General features: G+C 38.9%; 1 protein-coding gene across 7 annotated transcripts in view; it reads right to left on the bottom strand.

The window, feature by feature from the left end:
- The window catches only part of LOC133618712 (adhesion G protein-coupled receptor L2-like), a 230169-nt gene extending 209011 nt beyond the window's left edge, over positions 1-21158 (bottom strand). For all 7 annotated transcript variants that reach the window (XM_061979315.2, XM_061979318.2, XM_061979317.2 and 4 more), the window contains exon 1: positions 20646-21158. The gene's annotated coding sequence lies outside the window, so the exon portion shown is untranslated. The remainder of the gene's footprint in view (positions 1-20645) is intronic.
- Between the last annotated feature and the right edge of the window lie 240 nt (positions 21159-21398).

Below are 21398 nucleotides of genomic sequence, written 5' to 3'. Positions count from 1 at the left end.
TGGCTTTATTTTCAGTCGCATTTCATTAAAAAAAGCACAGAGACTAAGTCACTGACACGTGTAATTCCATCCAGTGTAACAAGTGTAAAACAATAATGTTCAGATTAGTGTCTTTCAACTTTTGTAATTGGAGACTCGATACTGTGGAACAATACACAGACAAGCGGACTAGTTTGCTAAGCGTAATGTTGGTCTGTACAATAACCGAGACGGTACTCTAAAACCGGGGCGAAATATTGTCATAAACCAAATCCTATGAAAAGTGGGATGTATGAAACTCGAGGTACCACAGTAGTTGTTGCTTATAACTAGACAGGGTTGAGAAATGAGTGAAAACCCTTTACAATAGGTAACGCCCCACCTCTGTTACTACTCTCAAATGACAAAAACTTGCCAGATGGACTCGGTTGCCCTTTTCAGCCTCACTCACAGAAAAAAAGTCTGAAAATATCGGCTTTTACAGGCTGTGTGAAAGAGCATAAAGCTATAAGAGGCCCTCTGGGGGCAAGAATAACCCCAACATGGCCTGCTATGAACACTAGTTTGACACATTTGCTTTACAACATGGGTGACCAAACATTTTTCACCTTAGGCCACATGCTGGGAAAAGAAAACTAAATGTTGGAAAGCGTATTTCACGAGAGGTGGAGAGGAAGGTCAAAGTGTTTGTTAATGAACTGCATCAAACAGTAGTTTTAGGTGAAGTCGGTAAATGTACAAACATTTCCGAGGTCTAGTCGAACTCCAATAAATGACACAGATTCACAGACTGGCGTCTTGTTTTAATTTAGGGACCTAACAAGAAACAGTTGTTGCTCCAAATAAAAGCACGAAAAGACTGTGTGGATTCAACAAAAAGCGGCAAGAGCAGCCACCACACACTGCTTGTAGTCCATGCTTTAGAAAAACAGAGCAGGCTTGTTGTGTAGATGTAAAGCTTTTCTCAGCTGCCAAGTAAAGAATGCATGTTTTTTTTTAACTTTATTTTCATCCTTTTTCCTGCTTTTGCTTTGCTTTTTTTTCACCCCCTCTCTTCTCCACTACATCATTCCTTAGGGTGTTTGTGCGGTGTCCCTTAGTTACAGGATAAGAGACCCAGCAGCAGCTTCGGAGAGTTAAAAGCTCTGGCCTGTCCCACTCATACAAGGCCATCAATAATTCACCCTCATCGGGAAGCATTATCTAACAGCCTTATGAAAGTTTAAAAAGCTTGTGGGTGACAACACAGAGCCGAGAATGCTCTGCAAGACGATGACAACCTCCGGCAACAGACATGTTAAAAGTGGAACCAGACGATTCCATCCCAGAGACAGATGCTTCACAACAACAACAAAACCGCACAAAAGGTGGACGCGTTAGCTGGTTTGTATTAACGCCCAGGCTCACTTCCATTGGCGGTTAAATCCCTCTAAGCCCGGATCAATTACAGCAGGCTCTGCTGTAATTAAAACGCCCTAACAAAGGTTTTAGGACCACGGGACACCAACCTTCCCATTCAAAAGACGCTCCCATCGGCTCCCATCTGTAGAAGTGTCTTCAGAACAATAGACTGGCTTCGGGCCCATGCAGGACCATGTCTACCGACATCCTGACTGAAGTTACAAACCTCCCAGATTCTGATGTTATGTGCATATAAAATAGCTTTTGCTATGAATGACGAGATGTTTGATCGACAAACACTTTATTAAAAGGCGGTTGACTATCAGATGTGACCACGCCAAAACATCAGCAAACTCAACTGCCCTCTCTGCATGCAGCCGTCCTCTTCGGCTCTCACCCAGAGACGGACATGACACAGCCTGCGCCCACGTTCACGACCTCACAGACAGTCGTAAATCACTGATCTCTTACACTGCCAGATTGCTACAGCATGAACAGGCTTCTTTGTTTTGGGAAGTCAAAAAATATATCCAAAATGAGGCGAGAGAAAAAATGTGTTTGTAGTCCTGTGGGAAACATTATTTTTATTTCCATGACTACTTATGAAAAAAACCTTGAAAGCCAAAGAACTGTTCATTTTTTGTGCAAGATTAGAAATCATATAAGGTCATCTATGCAGTGATCACATAAAATATATGCTGAATTTACATTGTAGAAAAAGTCAACCATCAGCTTTGCTCCTTTGGTGACGATGATGTAGTTGGATGTCCTCTCAGAAACACACCAGTGAAGGAAATCCAGATGATTTCCCACAAAGGCAGAGATCTTCTTTGTCTATCTTGTTGATTTAAATACAGCAATATCACAAAGGGGGACGGCGTGTCGCAGTTGGGAGAGTGGCTGTGCCAGCAACCTGAGGGGTGAATGTGTGTGTGAATGGGTGAATGTGGAAATAGTGTCAAAGCGCTTTGAGTTCCTTAAAAAAGGTAGAAAAGCGCTATACAAGTATAACCCATTACCCAAAGTACAACTAAGATATAATTTCTAAAGATGTTTTAATGTAATTATTAATAGAAATGTATCCTCTAAAAGTTTACAATAGTTTAAAATAATTCCTTAGCTCTACAATTATAGCAATGATGTGTTTTAAAAATATGTTGTAGGTTTTAATTTCAAAAGGTACCGTATTTTCCGCACTATAAGGCGCACCGGATTATTAGCCGCACCTTCAATGAATGGCATATTTCAAAACTTTGTCCACCTATAAGCCGCCCCGGACTATAAGCCGCGCCTACGCTGCGCTAAAGGGAATGTCAAAAAAACAGTCAGATAGGTCAGTCAAACTTTAATAATATATTAAAAACCAGCGTTCTAACAACTCTGTCCCAAAATGTACGCAAATGTGCAATCACAAACATAGTAAAATTCAAAATAGTGCAGAGCAATAGCAACATAATGTTGCTCGAACGTTAATGTCACAACACACAAAATAAACATAGCGCTCACCTTCTGAAGTTATTCTTCATTCGTAAATCCTTCGAATTCTTCGTCTTCGGTGTCCGAATTGAAAAGTTGGGCAAATGTGGGATCCAAAATGGCCGGTTCCGTCTCGTCGAAGTCATCGGAGTCAGTGTCACTGTTCAGCAGTTCTGTGAATCCTGCCTTCCGGAAAGCTCGGACCTCAGTTGTGACCGAAATATCTGCCCAGGCATTTACGATCCACTGGCAAATGTTGGCGTATGTCGTCTGGCGCTGTCTGCCTGTCTTAGTGAAGGTGTGTTCGCCTTCGGTCATCCATTGTTCCCACGCCGTTCGCAGTCGTGATTTGAATGCCCTGTTGACACCAATATCCAGCGGTTGGAGTTCTTTGGTTAATCCACCCGGAATGACGGCGAGTGTTGTATTTGTGTGCTTCACTTGTTTTTTGACACCATCTGTGATGTGGGCGCGCATAGAGTCGTATATCAACATGGACGGAGCTGTGTGAAAAAAGCCACCCGGCCTCTTCGCGTAAACTTCCCTTAACCACTCGCTCATCTTTTCTTCATCCATCCATCCCTTCGAGTTAGCTTTTATGATGACGCCGGCTGGAAAGGTCTCTTTTGGCAAGTTCTTCCTTTTGAATATCACCATGGGTGGAAGTTTCAGGCCATTAGCATGGCAAGCTAGAACCACAGTGAAGGACGACTTCTCATTCCCTGTGGTGCGAATATTCACCGTACGTGCTCCCGTTGTATCCACAGTATCCACAGTGCGGTTCACAGGAATATCAGTTGCTGTGAAATAGTAATCCGTGTGAGGATGGAGAGATTGCGTCTTTTCATGAACCGGATCCTTGTCGCTTAGTAGGAGCCATTTTGTGGTCTTTACAGATGTAAACAGGAAATGAAACGTACGGTAATATCCGCGCGCTTTTTCTTCTTCTACGCGGGCGGGTGGTTGCTTACAGTAGAAGAAGCGCTTCCTGTTCTATGGGGGCGGGTGCTTACCTTGGCGGTTGCTTGCGTAGAAGAAGAAGCGCTTCCTGTTCTACCGGGAAAAAAGATGGCGGCTGTTTACCGTAGTTACGAGACCGAAACTTTATGAAAATGAATCTTAATATTTATCCATATATAAAGCGCACCGGGTTAAAAGCCGCACTGTCAGCTTTTGAGTAAATTTGTGGTTTTTAGGTGCGGCTAATGGTGCGGAAAATACGGTACATGTAAACATTATGTGGAATATCATTTAGGATATCTGAATGATTTCGTTTCGCCTATTATCACGGCTATATCGAGACAAACATGGATCATTCAAAAATACATAATCAATTTCTGAACCGCTTATACCAGTGGTCCCCAACCACCGGGCCGTGGATCAATTGGTACCGGGCCGCACAAGAAATAAAAATAAATAAATTAAAAAAAAAAGATTTATTTTTTGTTTTTATTACAAACCCCGTTTCCATATGAGTTGGGAAATTGTGTTAGATGTAAATACAAACGGAATACAATGATTTGCAAATCCTTTTCACCCCATATTCAACTGAATGCACTACAAAGACAAGATATTTGATGTTCAAACTCATAAACTTTTTTTTTTTTTGCAAATAATAACTTACAATTTCATGGCTGCAACGCGTGCCAAAGTAGTTGGGAAAGGGCATGTTCACCACTGTGTTACATGGCCTTTCCTTTTAACAACACTCAGTAAACGTTTGGGAACTGAGAAGACACATTTTTTAAGCTTTTTAGGTGGAATTCTTTCCCATTCTTGCTTGATGTACAGCTTAAGTTGTTCAACAGTCCGGGGGTCTCCGTTGTGGTATTTTAGGCTTCATAATGCGCCACACATTTTCAATGGGAGACAGGTCTGGACTACAGGCAGGCCAGTCTAGTACCCGCACTCTTTTACTATGAAGCCACGTTGATGTAACACGTGGCTTGGCATTGTTTTGCTGAAATAAGTAGGGGCGTCCATGGTAACGTTGCTTGGATGGCAACATATGTTGCTCCAAAACCTGTATGTACATTTCAGCATTAATGGCGCCTTCACAGATGTGTAAGTTACCCATGTCTTGGGCACTAATACACTCCCATACCATCACAGATGCTGGCTTTTCAACTTTGCGCCTATAACAATCCTGATAGTTCTTTTCCTCTTTGGTCCGGAGGACACGACGTTCACAGTTTCCAAAAACAATTTGAAATGTGGACTCGTCAGACCACAGAACACTTTTCCACTTTGTATCAGTCCATCTTAGATGAGCTCAGGCCCAGCGAAGCCGACGGCGTTTCTGGGTGTCGTTGATAAACGGTTTTCGCCTTGCATAGGAGAGTTTTAACTTGCACTTACATATGTAGCGACCAATTGTAGTTACTGACAGTGGGTTTCTGAAGTGTTCCTGAGCCCATGTGGTGATATCCTTTACACACTGATGTCGCTTGTTGATGCAGTACAGCCTGAGGGATCGAAGGTCACGGGCTTAGCTGTTTACGTGCAGTGATTTCTCCAGATTCTCTGAACCCTTTGATGATATTACAGAGCGTAGATGGTGAAATCCCTAAATTCCTTGCAATAGCTGGTTGAGAAAGGTTTTTCTTAAACTGTTCAACAATTTGCTCACGCATTTGTTGACAAAGTGGTGACCCTCGCCCCATCCTTGTTTGTGAATGACTGAGCATTTCATGGAATCTACTTTTATACCTAATCATGGCACCCACCTGTTCCCAATTTGCCTGTTCACCTGTGGGATGTTCCAAATAAGTGTTTGATGAGCATTCCTCAACTTTATCAGTATTTATTGCCACCTTTCCCAACTTCTTTGTCACGTGTTGCTGGCATCAAATTCTAAAGTTAATGATTGTTTGCAAAAAAAAAAAGAAAATTTAACATCAAATATGTTGTCTTTGTAGTATATTCAACTGAATATGGGTTGAAAATGATTTGCAAATCATTGTATTCCGTTTATATTTACATCTAACAGAATTTCCCAACTCATATGGAAACGCGGTTTGTAGCAAAATGAGCAATATATAGACATTTCACACACACACACACACACACCACACACACACACACACGCACACACGCACACACGCACACACACTTGCTGCTACTGCAAGATGCCGCAGATGGTGCCCTGGGGAAGGAGCGCATATTTCTCGAAAATGTCGACCTATTTGCCCGAAGTGACACATATTTATTTGACCGCTTCGGGGCTACCTGAATTGATTTACGTGGACCCCGACTTAAACAAGTTGAAAAACTTATTCGGGTGTTACCATTTAGTGGTCAATTGTACGGAATATGTACTGTACTGTGCAATCTACTAATAAAAGTTTCAAACCTCAGGGGTCCCCACTTTCTTAAACTTACGTTTTGACATTATGTATTATGTGATATCCTTTACACACTGATGTCGCTTGTTGATGCAGTACAGCCTGAGGGATCGAAGGTTACGGGCTTAGCTGCTTACGTGCAGTGATTTCTCCAGATTCTCTGAACCCTTTGATGATATTACGAACCGTAGATGGTAAAATCCCTAAATTCCTTGCAATAGCTGATTGAGAAAGGTTTTTCTTAAACTGTTCAACAATTTGCTCACGCATTTGTTGACAAAGTGGTGACCATCGCCCCATCCTTGTTTGTGAATGACTGAGCATTTCATGGAATCTACTTTTATACCCAATCATGGCACCCACCTGTTCCCAATTAGCCTGTTCACCTGTGGGATGTTCCAAATAAGTGTTTGATGAGCATTCCTCAACTTTATCAGTATTTATTGCCACCTTTCCCAACTTATTTGTCATATGTTGCTGGCATCAAATTCTAAAGTTAATGATTATTTGCCAAATAAAAAATGTTTATCAGTTTGAACATCAAAAATGTTGTCTTTGTAGCATATTCAACTAAATATGAGTTGAAAATGTTTTGCAAATCATAGTATTCCGTTTATATTTACATCTTACACAATTTCCCAAATCATATGGAAACGGGGTTTGTAAATCAACATAAAAAACACAAGATACACTTACAATTAGTGCACCAACCCAAAAAACCTCCCTCCCCATTCACACTCATTCACGCAAAAGGGTTGTTTCTTTCTGTTATTAATATTTCTGGTTCCTACATTATATATCAATATAGATCAATACAGCCTGCAGGGATACAATCCGTAAGCACAGGATAGTATTTTTTTATGACAAAAAAAATAAATAAATACCATAACTTGTTTCTGAGCCAATAAAACTTTTTCTACAATGTCATTTTTTTTCCCCCCACCGATACCAAATCTTACTGGCAGTGTTCCGGTTCCATAGCAAGCAAACATAGAACATTGAGGTCCAAATTTGTGATTTAAGTGAGGCGTTCCTCAAGGCACCCTTTACAGTCCTCTCCTTTTTTTTTCCAAATGTGATTTATGTAACCAAGGTGCTGTGGTAGCGTGTTTAATTCAAAGGCGTTCATCAGTCATGTGTTCAACTTCTTTAGTTATACTAGTAGTGTTCCTCAAGGTTCCATTTTAGGTACCGGTATTCTCTTTTTCATCATTTGGTCTATTTAACAGGTGACCCGCTAGCTCAGTTTAAAAAAAAACTGGTGAGAGTCACATTTTTGCAGTCATAGAGATAACCTATGACCATCTTTAAAAACAGCTGAGCGCTCTTGTAACTCTGACAAAATAAATAAACAAAAATTGAATGGCTACTGTAGAGGACGCCGGTTATCCAGAATATACAAGAAAAGATTAATAGTGAAGGGAGAAGTCCATCCCGCAGGAAATGTAACCTAAAACAATTGAGTTGAATATCCCTGATGTAACACCACGCTTACCGTTATCCCTGACTGTTAGGACACCTCATTATTAATCCTCTTAGAAATCAAATATTTGACGATGTCAAGCTGATAAACGGCATAATGATTATAAGTCCCCTAATTAAATCTCGTCCGGGGAGCGATTAGCATTCGTAACTTTCTCCATTACAACTCTTCAAATACCAAGATGTTGCTCATCAGTCAGTCTTTGCAGAATATTCAAATGGAACGAATGATCACAGCAAGCAAAGGCAAGTTCTTATTTCATATATTTATGTGTTGTTTCCCCCCTGCTCGTCGACCTAATACTTCATAAGATGAAACTTAGATTTAAACCTTCACTTATGGCAGCTGCCAAAATTACACTTGAAAGCTGCTCCCCAGAGGTGCTGAGGAGGGACGACTTCTTCGACGCGACGGAGAGAGCGAGACGGCTGAATGCGCTGACGCGTTGTGAAAGCAAGCCGTGCCATTCCGAGCATTGCGTTCTCTTCCCACCGCTTCTCATCTATGCGACAGCGCCTGCCAATCACAGCCCAGAGAAAACTGGAGGGCTCAGACTATGACTTTTCAACTTGAAAACCATGCTTAAGTGCTTTAAATGACCATTTGACACAATGACCTGACTAGATGGTTATGACTGATTGCTTAATTAATTGTTGGTCATTTTGTCATGTACGGGTAATTTTCAATTAGTTTAAGATGTATCAATGAAATCATGAATTAGACAATATGGCAGCAACGAGCAGGGGCTACAATTAATTCAGACCCGACAAGTGGCCGCAGGAAAAAGCTCAACCTGAAACAAATTTTCAAAAGTAAAAGAGAATGCAATCAATTCCCAGAGATGGAAAAATTATAATACCAGTCACATGTTTTGGATTGTAGATTGACTGTGAGTAGGTTACATTCAGATGTAGACTAGCTCATACATCTCAATAAAAATCAGTAAGCCTGACTTACATTTATTTGCATAACAATGTAAAAGAGGTTTAGATCTGAGCCTTGGCATTTCCATTCTAAGTCGCACGTTAGGGTTTAAGGGAAGAAATCATCATAATTTATTATTGGAATATTAATGAATAATTTAAATGAGGGATAAGCGATACGGCCTAAAATCTATAGTGCCATATATATATATATATATATATATATATATATATATATATATATATATATATATATCAGCCTCCTGCGATTACGACATATAACCCAATATATTTTTTGATATGTAGAAATGACAAAATATTTTAATTATACTATATATTGATCTAACCACTGTATATCGGCCATATACAGATACTTTATAACTAGATACTTACTAGAGGAGGGAATCTTGGGCCACCTCACAATTGTATTACGTTGCAGGAGCTACAATTTGATTAAAAATCGATTATTGATGCATCTTTAATTTATGTATATTGATGCAGTTTTACATTTCTTTTCGTTTTACCAAATACGCGTTTATCACTTGCAACTTTTAAAAACAGTGCATTTGTAATAAGGAATTCCCATTACATTTATTAAATTAATGAAAATGTATGCAAAACTGCAACATAAGAGCCCTATAATAAAAGGAGTTGGTCAGATCTCTCGGTAAGGTGGCTCGCTGTAGTCAGACAAATGTTAGAACTGTCTGCATTACTTTATTTCCAATAAATAAATCGATTATCGACGTTTATTAATCAATTTTATAATTGTCCATGTCCGAATTGCGATGTATCTAAAAATCGATTATTTCCCCTGCCTCTAATCCTGACTGTCAATATTTGTATCGATCCACCAACCTTTGTTTACATATAAGAGCTCTAGCTTGCGGTTAGCAGTTAGTATAACATCCTACGGTGTGTAGTGTAACATGTTTAGATATTCGTCATCCTCCGGTGATTATCTTAATTGTAGGAAACTTACATCATTTGCCGCCATGAAGGCGATGATTGCTAATTTAGAAGTGGCTTTGCACTAGCTGCTAGCGAAGACACTACAGTGTGTTGAGGGCGCTTTTGTTTGCTTGTTGCTGTCAAATTTGTGGGACAGCTAGACTGTGTAATCAACATTCATTATCAATGTAACAATAGGATTAAAAGCTTTATCATCGGCCAAAATTATATCATTTATAATGTATATCGTCTATATCGTGAAACCTTAATTTAAATAATTATTAAAATGATATAGAAAAATAAATCTCATCTCTTAAAAAAGACTAAATTAAATCAAGTGTACCTCAAATGGACATTAAGATGAAAACAAGCCACCATGGAAACAGAAAGAGTATTTTTTCTATATTGGGCAAAAGCATTAAAAAATGCCAGCAGTGTCACATCGTGGGAGGTGGCATTCAAGCATGGCAGCATTAGTGTGCTAAATATGGAAGCCAAGGAAGGTTTTCAAACAGAAGCCAGTTAAATTATTTTGGCCATTAAATCGACTGACGAACTCGCTGGTTAGCAAGCACATAAAAAGCCTCCGACAGAAGATTTCTGACTGTCAATCAAGTCCTCTGCGGCGGAAATAAAACACGACTGCGAGCCTACATTATACCTGTTTCAATTTCTCCCCCTTTTTTCTGCAGCAAATGAGAAATAATACCATCACAGTGGGGTGATTTACATTTTTATATGATATCAAAAAATGCCGTTGAAAGGGGATGGGGAACCGGGGGAGACATTCCTCTGCAGTGGAGCATGAACGGAAACCTCAATTTCTTGGATAATTACATGAAATTATTTAGGAATTCAAGGAAAGAGACAAAGCAGGGGGAAAGATGGACGACCTGTCAGACGGGCCTCATGTCGACCTTTAATGCGCACACTTCCTGCGACCTGTGGCGGCACCACATGAAGCACGCTGGCTGGCTATCCCCCTCACGCCCCCCTCCCTCCAGTGAGACATAAGCAGCGTCCTCATATGCTAATGTGGAGGAGCACTGACGGACTGACTGAGGGCAGCTTGGACATCTCACAGGTCAGTGCTAATCTTCTGATAGATGGAGCCTATAGACCCGGGACACATCCATCACACGCCGCCGACGGCTCCCCGACTGGGAGAGATTTGCACGAAGCAAAGGGTTAACGCACGGCCCAAACAGACCTCTGATGATCCATCACTCACAAAAACAACCTCCTTTTTAGAAGCGCTTCGCCCTTTGACAACACCGAGGGGGAGGCTTGGTGCATCGCGCCAATTTAAGACCTTAAGCTCCGAGGCTCTGTTGATCATTAAATATCCATTTTAAAAGCAGTGGGGGAAAGTTAACCGTCATTTCCAGCGCAGGAGGTGGTAGCTCAGGAGAGGATTTCCCGGCCCGTTGCGATGTATGCTCTTGCTGAAATGTGCGCCACCATGCGCTCATCCATCAAGTTAACTACCCTCACACATAATCATTCGTGCCAGGTCATCCGTCTCCCTATATTTGGGGAAGAGGGGAGTCATGTAGCAAGCATGTTAGGGCCTCAAGGTGTAATGAAAAAAAACCTGCACTTTTCTTCTTTACGGTGAGGGCAGTTTGACCCTGGAACAGATTATTTCAATTACCATTAGGCGAGGTATTGTTTTCACTCCAGTTGGTTCGTGGGATTACACAAAAACTACATAATTTCTCTGAAACACTGTGAAATTCAGTGCACATGGTAATCTCCTCCCGCCAGTTAGTAATAACAAACTTGTATAATTTTAACAACCAAAGCCGTTTAAAAACTTATTTCATGTCCTTTTGTTCTAAATGTTGCCCCCATTTGAATGTGTTTGTATTATCCATACAACCATTCATTCTTCCAGTTATTCATATATAACTTGCATGATTTTGATAAGCAAAGTAATCAAATAATTATTGTAGCTTCTCCTACTGACAGGTATGTATAACGTGCACCATTTTAAGACCAAAAAAACTTGAATATTCAATGCAGTAATGCCTCCCACCAGTTATTAATGCATAACTTGCAGAATTTGAATAACCCAAAAGACGCACAATAGTCAAGCAATGAATGCAGTCACTCCTTCCTCCAGCTATTAATGTATAACTTGCATTGTTTTAACACGCATAAATTGCATTATTTTCCTTTTAAAAATTACTCAAATAATCAAATAGAGAATAATAATTGTTTTGATTATTTGAGTAAATACATAAAATAAAAACATCTTTTTTGATTATTTGATTAAATAGATACAATAAATAATCCTTTGATTTTTTGAGTAATTTGTAAAATAAAAACAACACAAAATAGTCAAACAATGAATGCAGTCGCGCTTTCTGATAATCACTTGCATCGTTTTAATAACCAAAAAACACTAAAATAATTATTTTTGACACTTCTCCCATGGAGAACGTGCAAAAATGTAATTAACAAAATTACATAAGTGGTCAAATAACTAATGCAAACGCTCCTCCTGCCAGTTATTAATGCAGAGCTTGCACTATTTTCATATTTACGTCATTCATATTCAATTCATTCAAAATAATTAATTTCATACAGTAATAAATGAATTTATGAATGCAAAACTCACATGTTGCAATTACCTAAATGACTCAAATAATTACTGTGGTTGCGTTTATTGCCATGGGCCTTTTTTTAATGAATGCATGTGACATTGTTAATAAAACTGGTTTTGGACTTTATTGTGGCGGCTCATTGAGGTTCTGCTGTATTAGAAATAGAAAGACGGAGGAAAACCGCAGTAAAACCCCCAACAGTTATAATCACAGTTTTAAATTAAAGTTATCGTAAAACTGGGTTTGATAGCTGCACTTTGATTGAGTACAGCTAACTTAAATACTAACAAGAATACAAGATGATGATTTTAATCTACATTAAAAACACTTCCATGTAGTCCAGAAAATATATGTATTAGATAAGCTTTGGTTTACATTTTGTGTATTTTTTTAGTTTTTTGAGTTTGTCATTGGTGGAGACTTTTTAAGATTGAAATTGAAACGAGACCCCACCCTCTTCAAGTATCATAATTTATCTTTAGACATTGTTAACTGTTTGAACATTTTCTTGAAGTTGTCCCATCTATTGTTTTCCCCCAGACACAGTCGAACATAAACTTCATAAACATTACATAGATTCACCCGATCACAACATTAGTTACAAAGGCACACTCACGTATCGATACAGAGTAAAAAAGCTGCTTTTGTCAACGTTTATGTCACTACATGGGACACATCAGTGTTATTGTGCTCATGAGAAGATTAGATTATAAACCCAAAACCAGTGGAGTTGGCACATTGTGTAAATCGAAAATAAAAACAGAATACAATGATTTGCAAATCCTTTTCAATTTATATTCAATTGCGCAGGAAACAAACTGTTGAACAACTTAAGCTGTACACAAAGCAAGAATGGGAAATAATTCCACCTGAAGAGCTTCAAAAATTGGTCTCCTCAGTTCCCAAATGTTTACTAAGTATTCTTAGCACCTAAGCGTTTTTATTTAACAGTAAATTAACTGAAGGCAGTGAGCTCTCTTTTCAGTCATTCACAATCTTTGTCTAACTGGGCGGGCTCACAGAGAGCCTTTGCAACTTGCCAGTGAGATGTTCTACAAAGTAACAAAAATAAGGAGGAAAAAAATATGATTACAAAGTCAAATGTCCTGTTGTGGGAATATTTCAGCTTCATATCAGATGGGCAATATAAGCCCATCAACACAGACGACCGAGAGTGATCATGTGATGACAACAAACTAAAAGACAACGCCCTTGTTTTTCCAACTGGGGAAAAAAACTATTCAAGATGTTCAAATTGTTTCAAAGTAAAAATGTTGAATTACATAAATAAGAGTCCATTTAATATTATTGTTTGTTCATTAAGGATAACAGTTATTTACCTTGCAATTACAGTACAATGATAAACATTTCTACAGTAATGACAAATAAAAGTTTGTATTATTTTAAATGGTTACTTGCATTGTTGTTATACAATACAGGCCAAAACTTTGGACACACCTTCTCATTTCAATGTGTCTTCTTTATTTTTATGACTATTTACAATGTAGATTATCACTGAAGGTATCAAAACTATGACACCTGTGAAGTGAAAAACCTTTCAGATGACAACCTCTAAAAGTTCATCGAGAGAATGCCAAGAGTGTGCAAAGCAGTAATCAGAGCAAAGGGTGGCTATTTTCAAGGAACTAGAATATAAAACATGTTTTTAGTTATTTCACCTTTTTTTGTTGAGTACATAACTCCACGTGTTCATTCATAGTGTTGATGCCTTCAGTGACAAATCTACAATGTAAATAGCCATGAAAATAAAGAAAATGCATTGAATGAGAAGGTGTGTCCAAGCTTTTGGCCTGTACTGTATATCATAATTACATTACATTATAAACACTATAGTTTTTACGAATTATTTCTTCAGTTAAAGAGCATGATGTAGACAAAAGCTCCGAGTCTGTCTGCATAAAGCCAACTACTTTTAAAGTAAATTATTGCATAATGTTCTAATGTGTGGAACTTTGAGACAAGAATATGTTGATTGACAGTCTAAAAGTCTTCCTTCACTTGTTATTTTCACAGTTTTATGCGTTTATATGTATACCATTTAAAAATCGCAAATCGAATTTGGAGAGAAAAATCGCAATGAGGTTTTTATCAAAATTGTGCAGCGATAATGTGTGTGGTGCCGTGATCTGTGTTGCAACGATCAGAGTTTTTAAATTGTTTTTTATGTTGATGTGCATTTATTAGAAAAAAAAGGATTATGGTTATGGCAAGCAGAAAAATATTTGTTTTTTTCAACTATTTTCCCTAAAATAAACATTTAGGCTATAAAACAAATTTTGAAAATAATGTATAATGTATATATATAAATATATTATATTTGTTATATAATGTATTTTAATACAACTTTGTTAAAAGATTTTAGTGTGTGTGTGTAAGTACTTTTTGAGCACATTCACCAATACTGGGATAATAATGATAATCGTGATATTGAATGGATCAATGATTCATCCCGGTCCTCCTCCTTGCCTTTATGTCCATTTGTTGTCCAACATTTACTGCGAGCACGTCAAGAGGAATTAGACAAGACAGCTGTCAAACCCCACCCTTTGTGAGTGAAGATGGCAGGTGAGGTGCTTCCTTTTTTCCCTCCCCACCCTTCCATTCAAACCGTAAACCTCACGCTTTGAACAAAAGACAACAGGATTGAGCTCAACTTCTGCAGCACACATGCATGCATTTAGTTTTATTAAACCTAAGGAACTGTCCCTTTATGTATAATTAAGAAGCTTGTGGTGCTCAATAGGAGTCTAAAGGCCAAACTGTGTATCTTGAGTAAGTAAAAGCGTGTGTTCTGTTCCTGTGCGTGCCTGTTTTCTTTAAATCCAAGCAGGCAGAAGAAGAAAAACAAACAAATGAGGTCTTGTCACAGTCATTTTGTTGACAGCAGCTGCACGCAATGTGAAATAAATATTATTTGTGCAGCAGACAAACAATCAGAGCATAACACCAAGCTTGAATGCTTTGCAAGGGACAACATTCCCTTCAGTCCGCAGCCAAACTACCAGTCGGGTAAACTCGTTTTCATCCACTTATATATGCTTTTGAAGATCACATCTGTTGATGAAGTGCTAAAAGGGGAGGGGAAGACGTGGCCGAAATTTGAAAAGGCCTTTGGTGATTTAGATTATGGCCGATCACAAACAAACCAACGGTTCCACACACAAAAAAAATGTCCACCAGCAGCAGGACGAGACCGCTTAAGAGGAAAAGGAGGGTGATGGTGAGAGGAGTGGAGAGGTGGGGGGCTGGTAGCTCATGTTCTCCCTATTGAAATGCAGACACTTTGATATGGAAATGGTGAGTTACAAAAAGCCGCTAGAATTCACACTCGCCTGCATTGAAACCATTTGTGCAAGGCGAGATGAGATGACACTTCCTTCCCAGGACAACACCGACAAATGGACCCGAGCAGCATGCCGGGCTGAGGCTGGAGAGATGGAGTTGAGGTAGAGAGTGTGTGAGTGTGTGTGTGTATGTGTGTGTGGTGAGAATGTCACAGAACATTTGTCCTCCTCCCGTTCTCTTGCTTTCAATTCCTACTGTCCCAGAACACACTGCAGGCTGAAAGCATTTTTTTATAGTAAAAGAGAGGATGACCCTACTCTCCCTCGCACGAGATTTAAGGACTTTTGGTTGAGGCCAAAAAAAAAAAAAAACTTCCAAAAATCCACCCGGATTTGTCATCTTCCCAACATGCAGATGACGTAATGACGCATGAGCTGGCTTAGCAAAGCACAAAAACCCCATGACTGCACATCCTTTTACAACACCCTATGCGTGACAGCTGTTACATACATCACACGGATCACAAGTATTGGGACCCGCCTCTTCAATCAATTAATCGACCAGTAAAGGGTTGGGATCCTCTGAAGCTTAAATCTTCAACTTTGAAATCAATATAATTGCACAATTTACTCAGGCGTAAAGAAGGATGGATGTACAGATGCAGTTTTGAAATAAACATTTGAAGAACTTAGCAAAAGAGGCAACTAATGAAGCATTTTCTCAATAAATTTAACATTCTACCTCGATTTGGGTTGGTTTTCTGGCAACTGGCTGCATGCCTTGCCAGTAGTCTATTTGCATTGGTAAAGAGAATCCTACAAGCGGGGGAAAAAAACTAAACAGTTTTACAGCGGTTAAAAGCCCTAAATGATGGTTACGATTAATAACAAGAACAACTGCATCGCACTTTGTACTGCAAACACAGTGGACTTGTTTACTACGGTACTTAAAAAGCAGGTAATGATAAAAATGCTACATAATGTTGGTGGTGTACAACCTCTTGTGCTAATAAAAATGCTCATAAAATGCATTTTTCACATCTTTATTAACACCAATTACATATTGTACAGATAAGCGTAGCAATGAATATTGGTATTAATAAGGAATATCGATATTGTTATCAGTATTGATAAAATCCTAATGATATACATCCTTAATCGGGACGCTACATTACTTAAAATACGTTACTTGCACAATATCACGTTCATGTATTCATGTGCAAATGTATGACTGCATTACCATCGAAATGAGGTACCAATACTAACGTTTACATCACCACTGATGCTATAATGGGAACAGGTTTTGCTACACTTCCCTTTTTCTAAGGTACTATCTGAGCCTGAGCTGCAACGATTAATCTATTACATCAATTAATTCAGGTACAAAAAAGCTTTGATTTATATTATTTTGCATCTATATATTTTTTATGAGTATAACTAATAAAAAAATTATCAAATCCGGACTGCATGGTGTGCAGTTTCCGCATTGCCATTGCCATAGAGCACACATGAGACGGTGGTGTATGGGTGCTATGATCTTTATGGCGGATATTTTCTAATACATACATTTTAAAAGAGCAATGTCAATGTTGATGTACATTTATTTCCAAAACGTTTTAGAAAAATTACTCAGTTAATCGAACAAACTAATCGATAGATCACTTGATTACTAAAATAATCGATAGCTGCAGCTGTGAGCTAAAACAGAAGGGGGACATTTGTGTCTAGTAGGGGTGCAACAATTTGTCAACATTGTCAACAAAAATCGACAATACAATTTTCAGTGGATAAAACGTATTTGTCGATAATAGTCGGTGACGTCATCGCTCATGTTTTTCAAAAAAAATGGCTGTGGTCACTGGCAACAACACTGGGGTTGAAGACATTATAAGTATGGGACCATTTCACCTTACAAACGTCAAAGCGGACCTTACTTTTTCATGGCTGTACATCTGTGATGATGGAACATTTGAAGCGGAGGTGTGTCGGACCTCTGGAGGATGCGGTCTGTGACACTCCTCTGTAAGATAGTTAGCTTGTTAGCTAGCTAGCTAACGACAGACAGGTGAAGTTGTGTGAAAAATAATAGGCATCTGTAATATTCTGACTTTGGCTATCGGCCTATGTGCAGCTTTCTGAACCCATCATCATAACAAAATGCTTATTTTTGAGAAAGCGCCATAGCTTTGGTGTTGTATTGTTTTTTATTGCTGCCTTTTGACTGTGATTTGTTTACATAAAAAAATTGTATACCGGTACTTTATTTCTGTTGGCACTTTGCCTGTCATTGCTTAAAAATTGACAAAAGTTATTATTTTTGTAACAGCCTAATGAGCAGCACAGTTATAGTAAAAATAAATATTTTTAATAAAGTAATCATCTTTGTTGTTAGTTAACACATCTCAAAACATCTCAAGCTGAATTCAAAAGCCGATAGCTAAATCAGATGTATGCTTCATTATCTGATTAGTAGACATATCATTAAGTTAGCCGACGACTTGACGACTATAAAAATAGTTGTATTAGTTGCAGCCCAAGTGTGTAGTATTGCACAATGGCTGGACCAGGATATGAAGTTTAACACCTGACACTCCAGTTGATACAGTAAATATTTGACACATTACGTATCTACAGTAAATATCCAAATTGCGGGACGCCTTACTTGCTTCTGTGTTTAAGGCACAGCCAACATCTCAACATCAATGGCATTAATCAAAATAACGGAAGAGCTCACAAATGCAATATATAGTAAAAAATGTGCTGCTGTAGTGTTTATGGATTTAACAAAAGTATTTGACACAATTAATCATAACATCTTAATAAACAAATTAGAACATTATGGCATCAGAGGGTTGGTCTTGAACTGGATAAGAAGCTACTTACCAACAGGAAGCAATACATGAGGATAGGTAAACACACTTCCACAGAGCTAAAAATATCTTGTGGCGTACCTCAGGGATCAATACTCAGACCAAAATTGTTTAATCTCTATGTAAATGACATTTGTAAAGTTACAAAGGACTTAAAGTTAGTATTATTTGCAGATGATACAACTGCATTTTGTTCAGGAGAGAACACACAGAAGATAATACAAATAATAACAGAAGAAATTAACAAATTAAAAAGATGGTTGATAAAAACAGACTATCTTTGAATCTCGGTAAGACTAAAATAATGCTATTTGGTAACAGTAGAAGAGAAAGTCAAACACAAATACAGACAGACAGAGTAAATATTGAAAGGGTAAAAAAAAAACATTTTTTGGTGTAATAATAAATAAAATTAATTGGAAATCTCATGTAAAAAATATACAACATAAAGTAGCAAGAAACACATCAATAATGAATAAAGCAAAACATGTTCTAGACCAAAAATCACTTCTTATTCTCTACTGCTCACGAGTGTTACTATATCTGAGTCATTGTGTAGAAATATGGGGAAACAACTACAAATGTACGCTTCATTCACTAACTGTGTTACAAAAAAGATCAATTAGAATAATACATAATGTTGGATATAGAGAACATACAAACCCTTTATTTATTAAATCACAATTATTGAAATTCAACGATTTGGTGCATTTGCAAACAGCTAAAATGATGTACAAAGCAAACTATAACCTGCTACCCAAGAATGTACAACAATTCTTCTCAACAAAAGAGGAGAAATACAACCTTAGAGGAAAATCTAATTTAAAACATTTGCATGCTCGTACAACACTTACAACCTTTAGTATATCTCTATGTGGAATTAAATTATAACAGATTAACCAAAGACATCAAACAAAACACCAATATGATTCAGTTTAAGAGACTGTTTAAACTACAAGTGTTCACAAAGTACACAGAACAAGAATTATGATGAACATCTTGAACCCTCTTTTTTTTCCTTTTTTTTTATTGAGACAAAGATTATTTATGTTTTTAATATGTGTATGCTTACTATGGTATGTTATTTATTTGTTCACTGTTCTGTTACAGAGAACAAGGAAATGGGATACAATTGCTATGATATGAAAAGGGGTAGGATTAAATAAGCTCTGCTACTTCCTACTCCTTTTCGGACATGCTGTAAAAAAAACAACTGGAATTGTGTGATGCATTACATTGTATCGTATGCATGTTCGAAATAAACTGAAACTGAACTGAACTGAACAAAAGCCAGATTTACGGTTACGGCTCTGGTGCTGCAAACTTGCAGGGTTTGTGTGTGTAATGGGGCTAGAGTTGGGTACTTAAATTGGTTCTTGTGTTATAAAAAAAGCCTCCACCAATAACAAAACATTGAAATTTGACAAATGTATTCTTGCTTTTTTGCCTGGGCTGACACAAAGGTACATAAAAGCATGCCTGGATGACATTGAGGTTGACGAAGCAAGTCAAACACCTCTAGAACAGAGACGGTGAGATGTAAAGGTCCAACCTTAGTGACCTTTGGCCCTGACAGCTTTTCTGGAAGGAACCAACAATACACACACACACACACACCAGACCATGCACCTTAAACTTGTAAGCATGTCTTATATAACGCTGCAGCATCACCAATCCACGATTGGACGCCGGCTGTACGTAAATGTTATTTAACCTTGATGTGTCAGTGGTGCTGCGATCCTTGAGGGGGTAGAGAGGCTTCTTGCCCAAGTCTGTGCTAAAAAAGCCTGACGTGAGGGGCAGATATGGTTCCCCGGCCTGAAAAAACTCTGCATCTGTCTGCATGTGTGCATATGTGTGTGTCAGTGTTTATGTGTGTGTGTGTGGGTGTGGGTGTGTGTGCGCCCCATCATCTCGCCTGGCTGGCCTGGGCTCTGTGAATTATACATGGGCTGTGAAATGATCTTATTTTATAGCCGCAAAATGGAGAGGTAAATGGAGACACTAACTGACGTCCAACTACTTAGCCGATGCTCTGCTTGCAAGTGTGTGCGTGTGTGTGCATGCTTCATCAGTGCCCATACAGTGTGAGCACTTGAGCGGACATAAATATGTAGATCTTTGATTCAAATTAATATAGAACACAAGCATCCAGAGTCGTCATCATCATTATGCTTGGCTGACTTGATTTAAAGAGATGTATGCCCTAAAGGGGTATTTAAGATTTAAACTCTTCGTCTGTGGTTAAATACCGTTTATTGGTAATACCTTATCATATTTTAATTTATAAAATGGTCTACTCACTGTGCTGGACGGATGGAGTGTGGTGTCAACTCAGCTTCAGACGAGGCCCCCACACACTGGGCTGCGGGTCGCACAAAGACGGGTTCGGCTCGGCTGCATGTTCACGGCGGACCGTCGGCAGGTATCAGACCGCCCGCTCACGCCAGTACATCCGGATTGGGGCGAATAGCTCCATAGCGACACCGGAGACAAATAAAAATGGAGTTCGGTGTAAAAGTAATAGCCGGTAGCAAAAAAAAACAAAACAAGAAGGTTGGAATTAAAAGTCCCGGGGATGTCTTGTGAAAGTGGGTAAGGGGGGCGGGTGGGGGGTGTCGTGGAGCCCGCCGGTGGCGCACACGAGGCGGGTGTAGGTGTTTAGGTCCTCCCGTGAGCTGTCCCGGTTCAGCTGGCCGAGCACCGAGTCCGCACGACTTGCAAGACAGTCTGAGGACTACTGAGCAGCCGAACTAGGCAGGACTGGACCGCCGCTCTGCAGCAGCTGGATGGATCCGGAAGTGAGGCAAACGTGGAGTGGAGCTGAAGTCGGAAGCGGAATGGAGTCAGGTTAGTGACTTGCGGGCGATACTGCCAATTAAGAATTTGATTACAAGAAATCAATACAATTGACTGGAAATGTGTCATTTTTTTTATTTTGTTGCTTTGGAAAACTACTATTGTCTCTCCTTCAAGACCTCCTTTGTAAACAACATAACAAACGATTATTTTTTTTTAATCAGGTGAATCACACTTTTGAATAGGTGGGCTGCATAT

The sequence above is a fragment of the Nerophis lumbriciformis genome, linkage group LG19 (genome assembly GCF_033978685.3).
Source record: "Nerophis lumbriciformis linkage group LG19, RoL_Nlum_v2.1, whole genome shotgun sequence".
Taxonomy (NCBI): domain Eukaryota; kingdom Metazoa; phylum Chordata; class Actinopteri; order Syngnathiformes; family Syngnathidae; genus Nerophis; species Nerophis lumbriciformis.
Note: the sequence above shows the minus strand (reverse complement) of the source record. Positions and strands in the feature narration are given on the sequence as shown.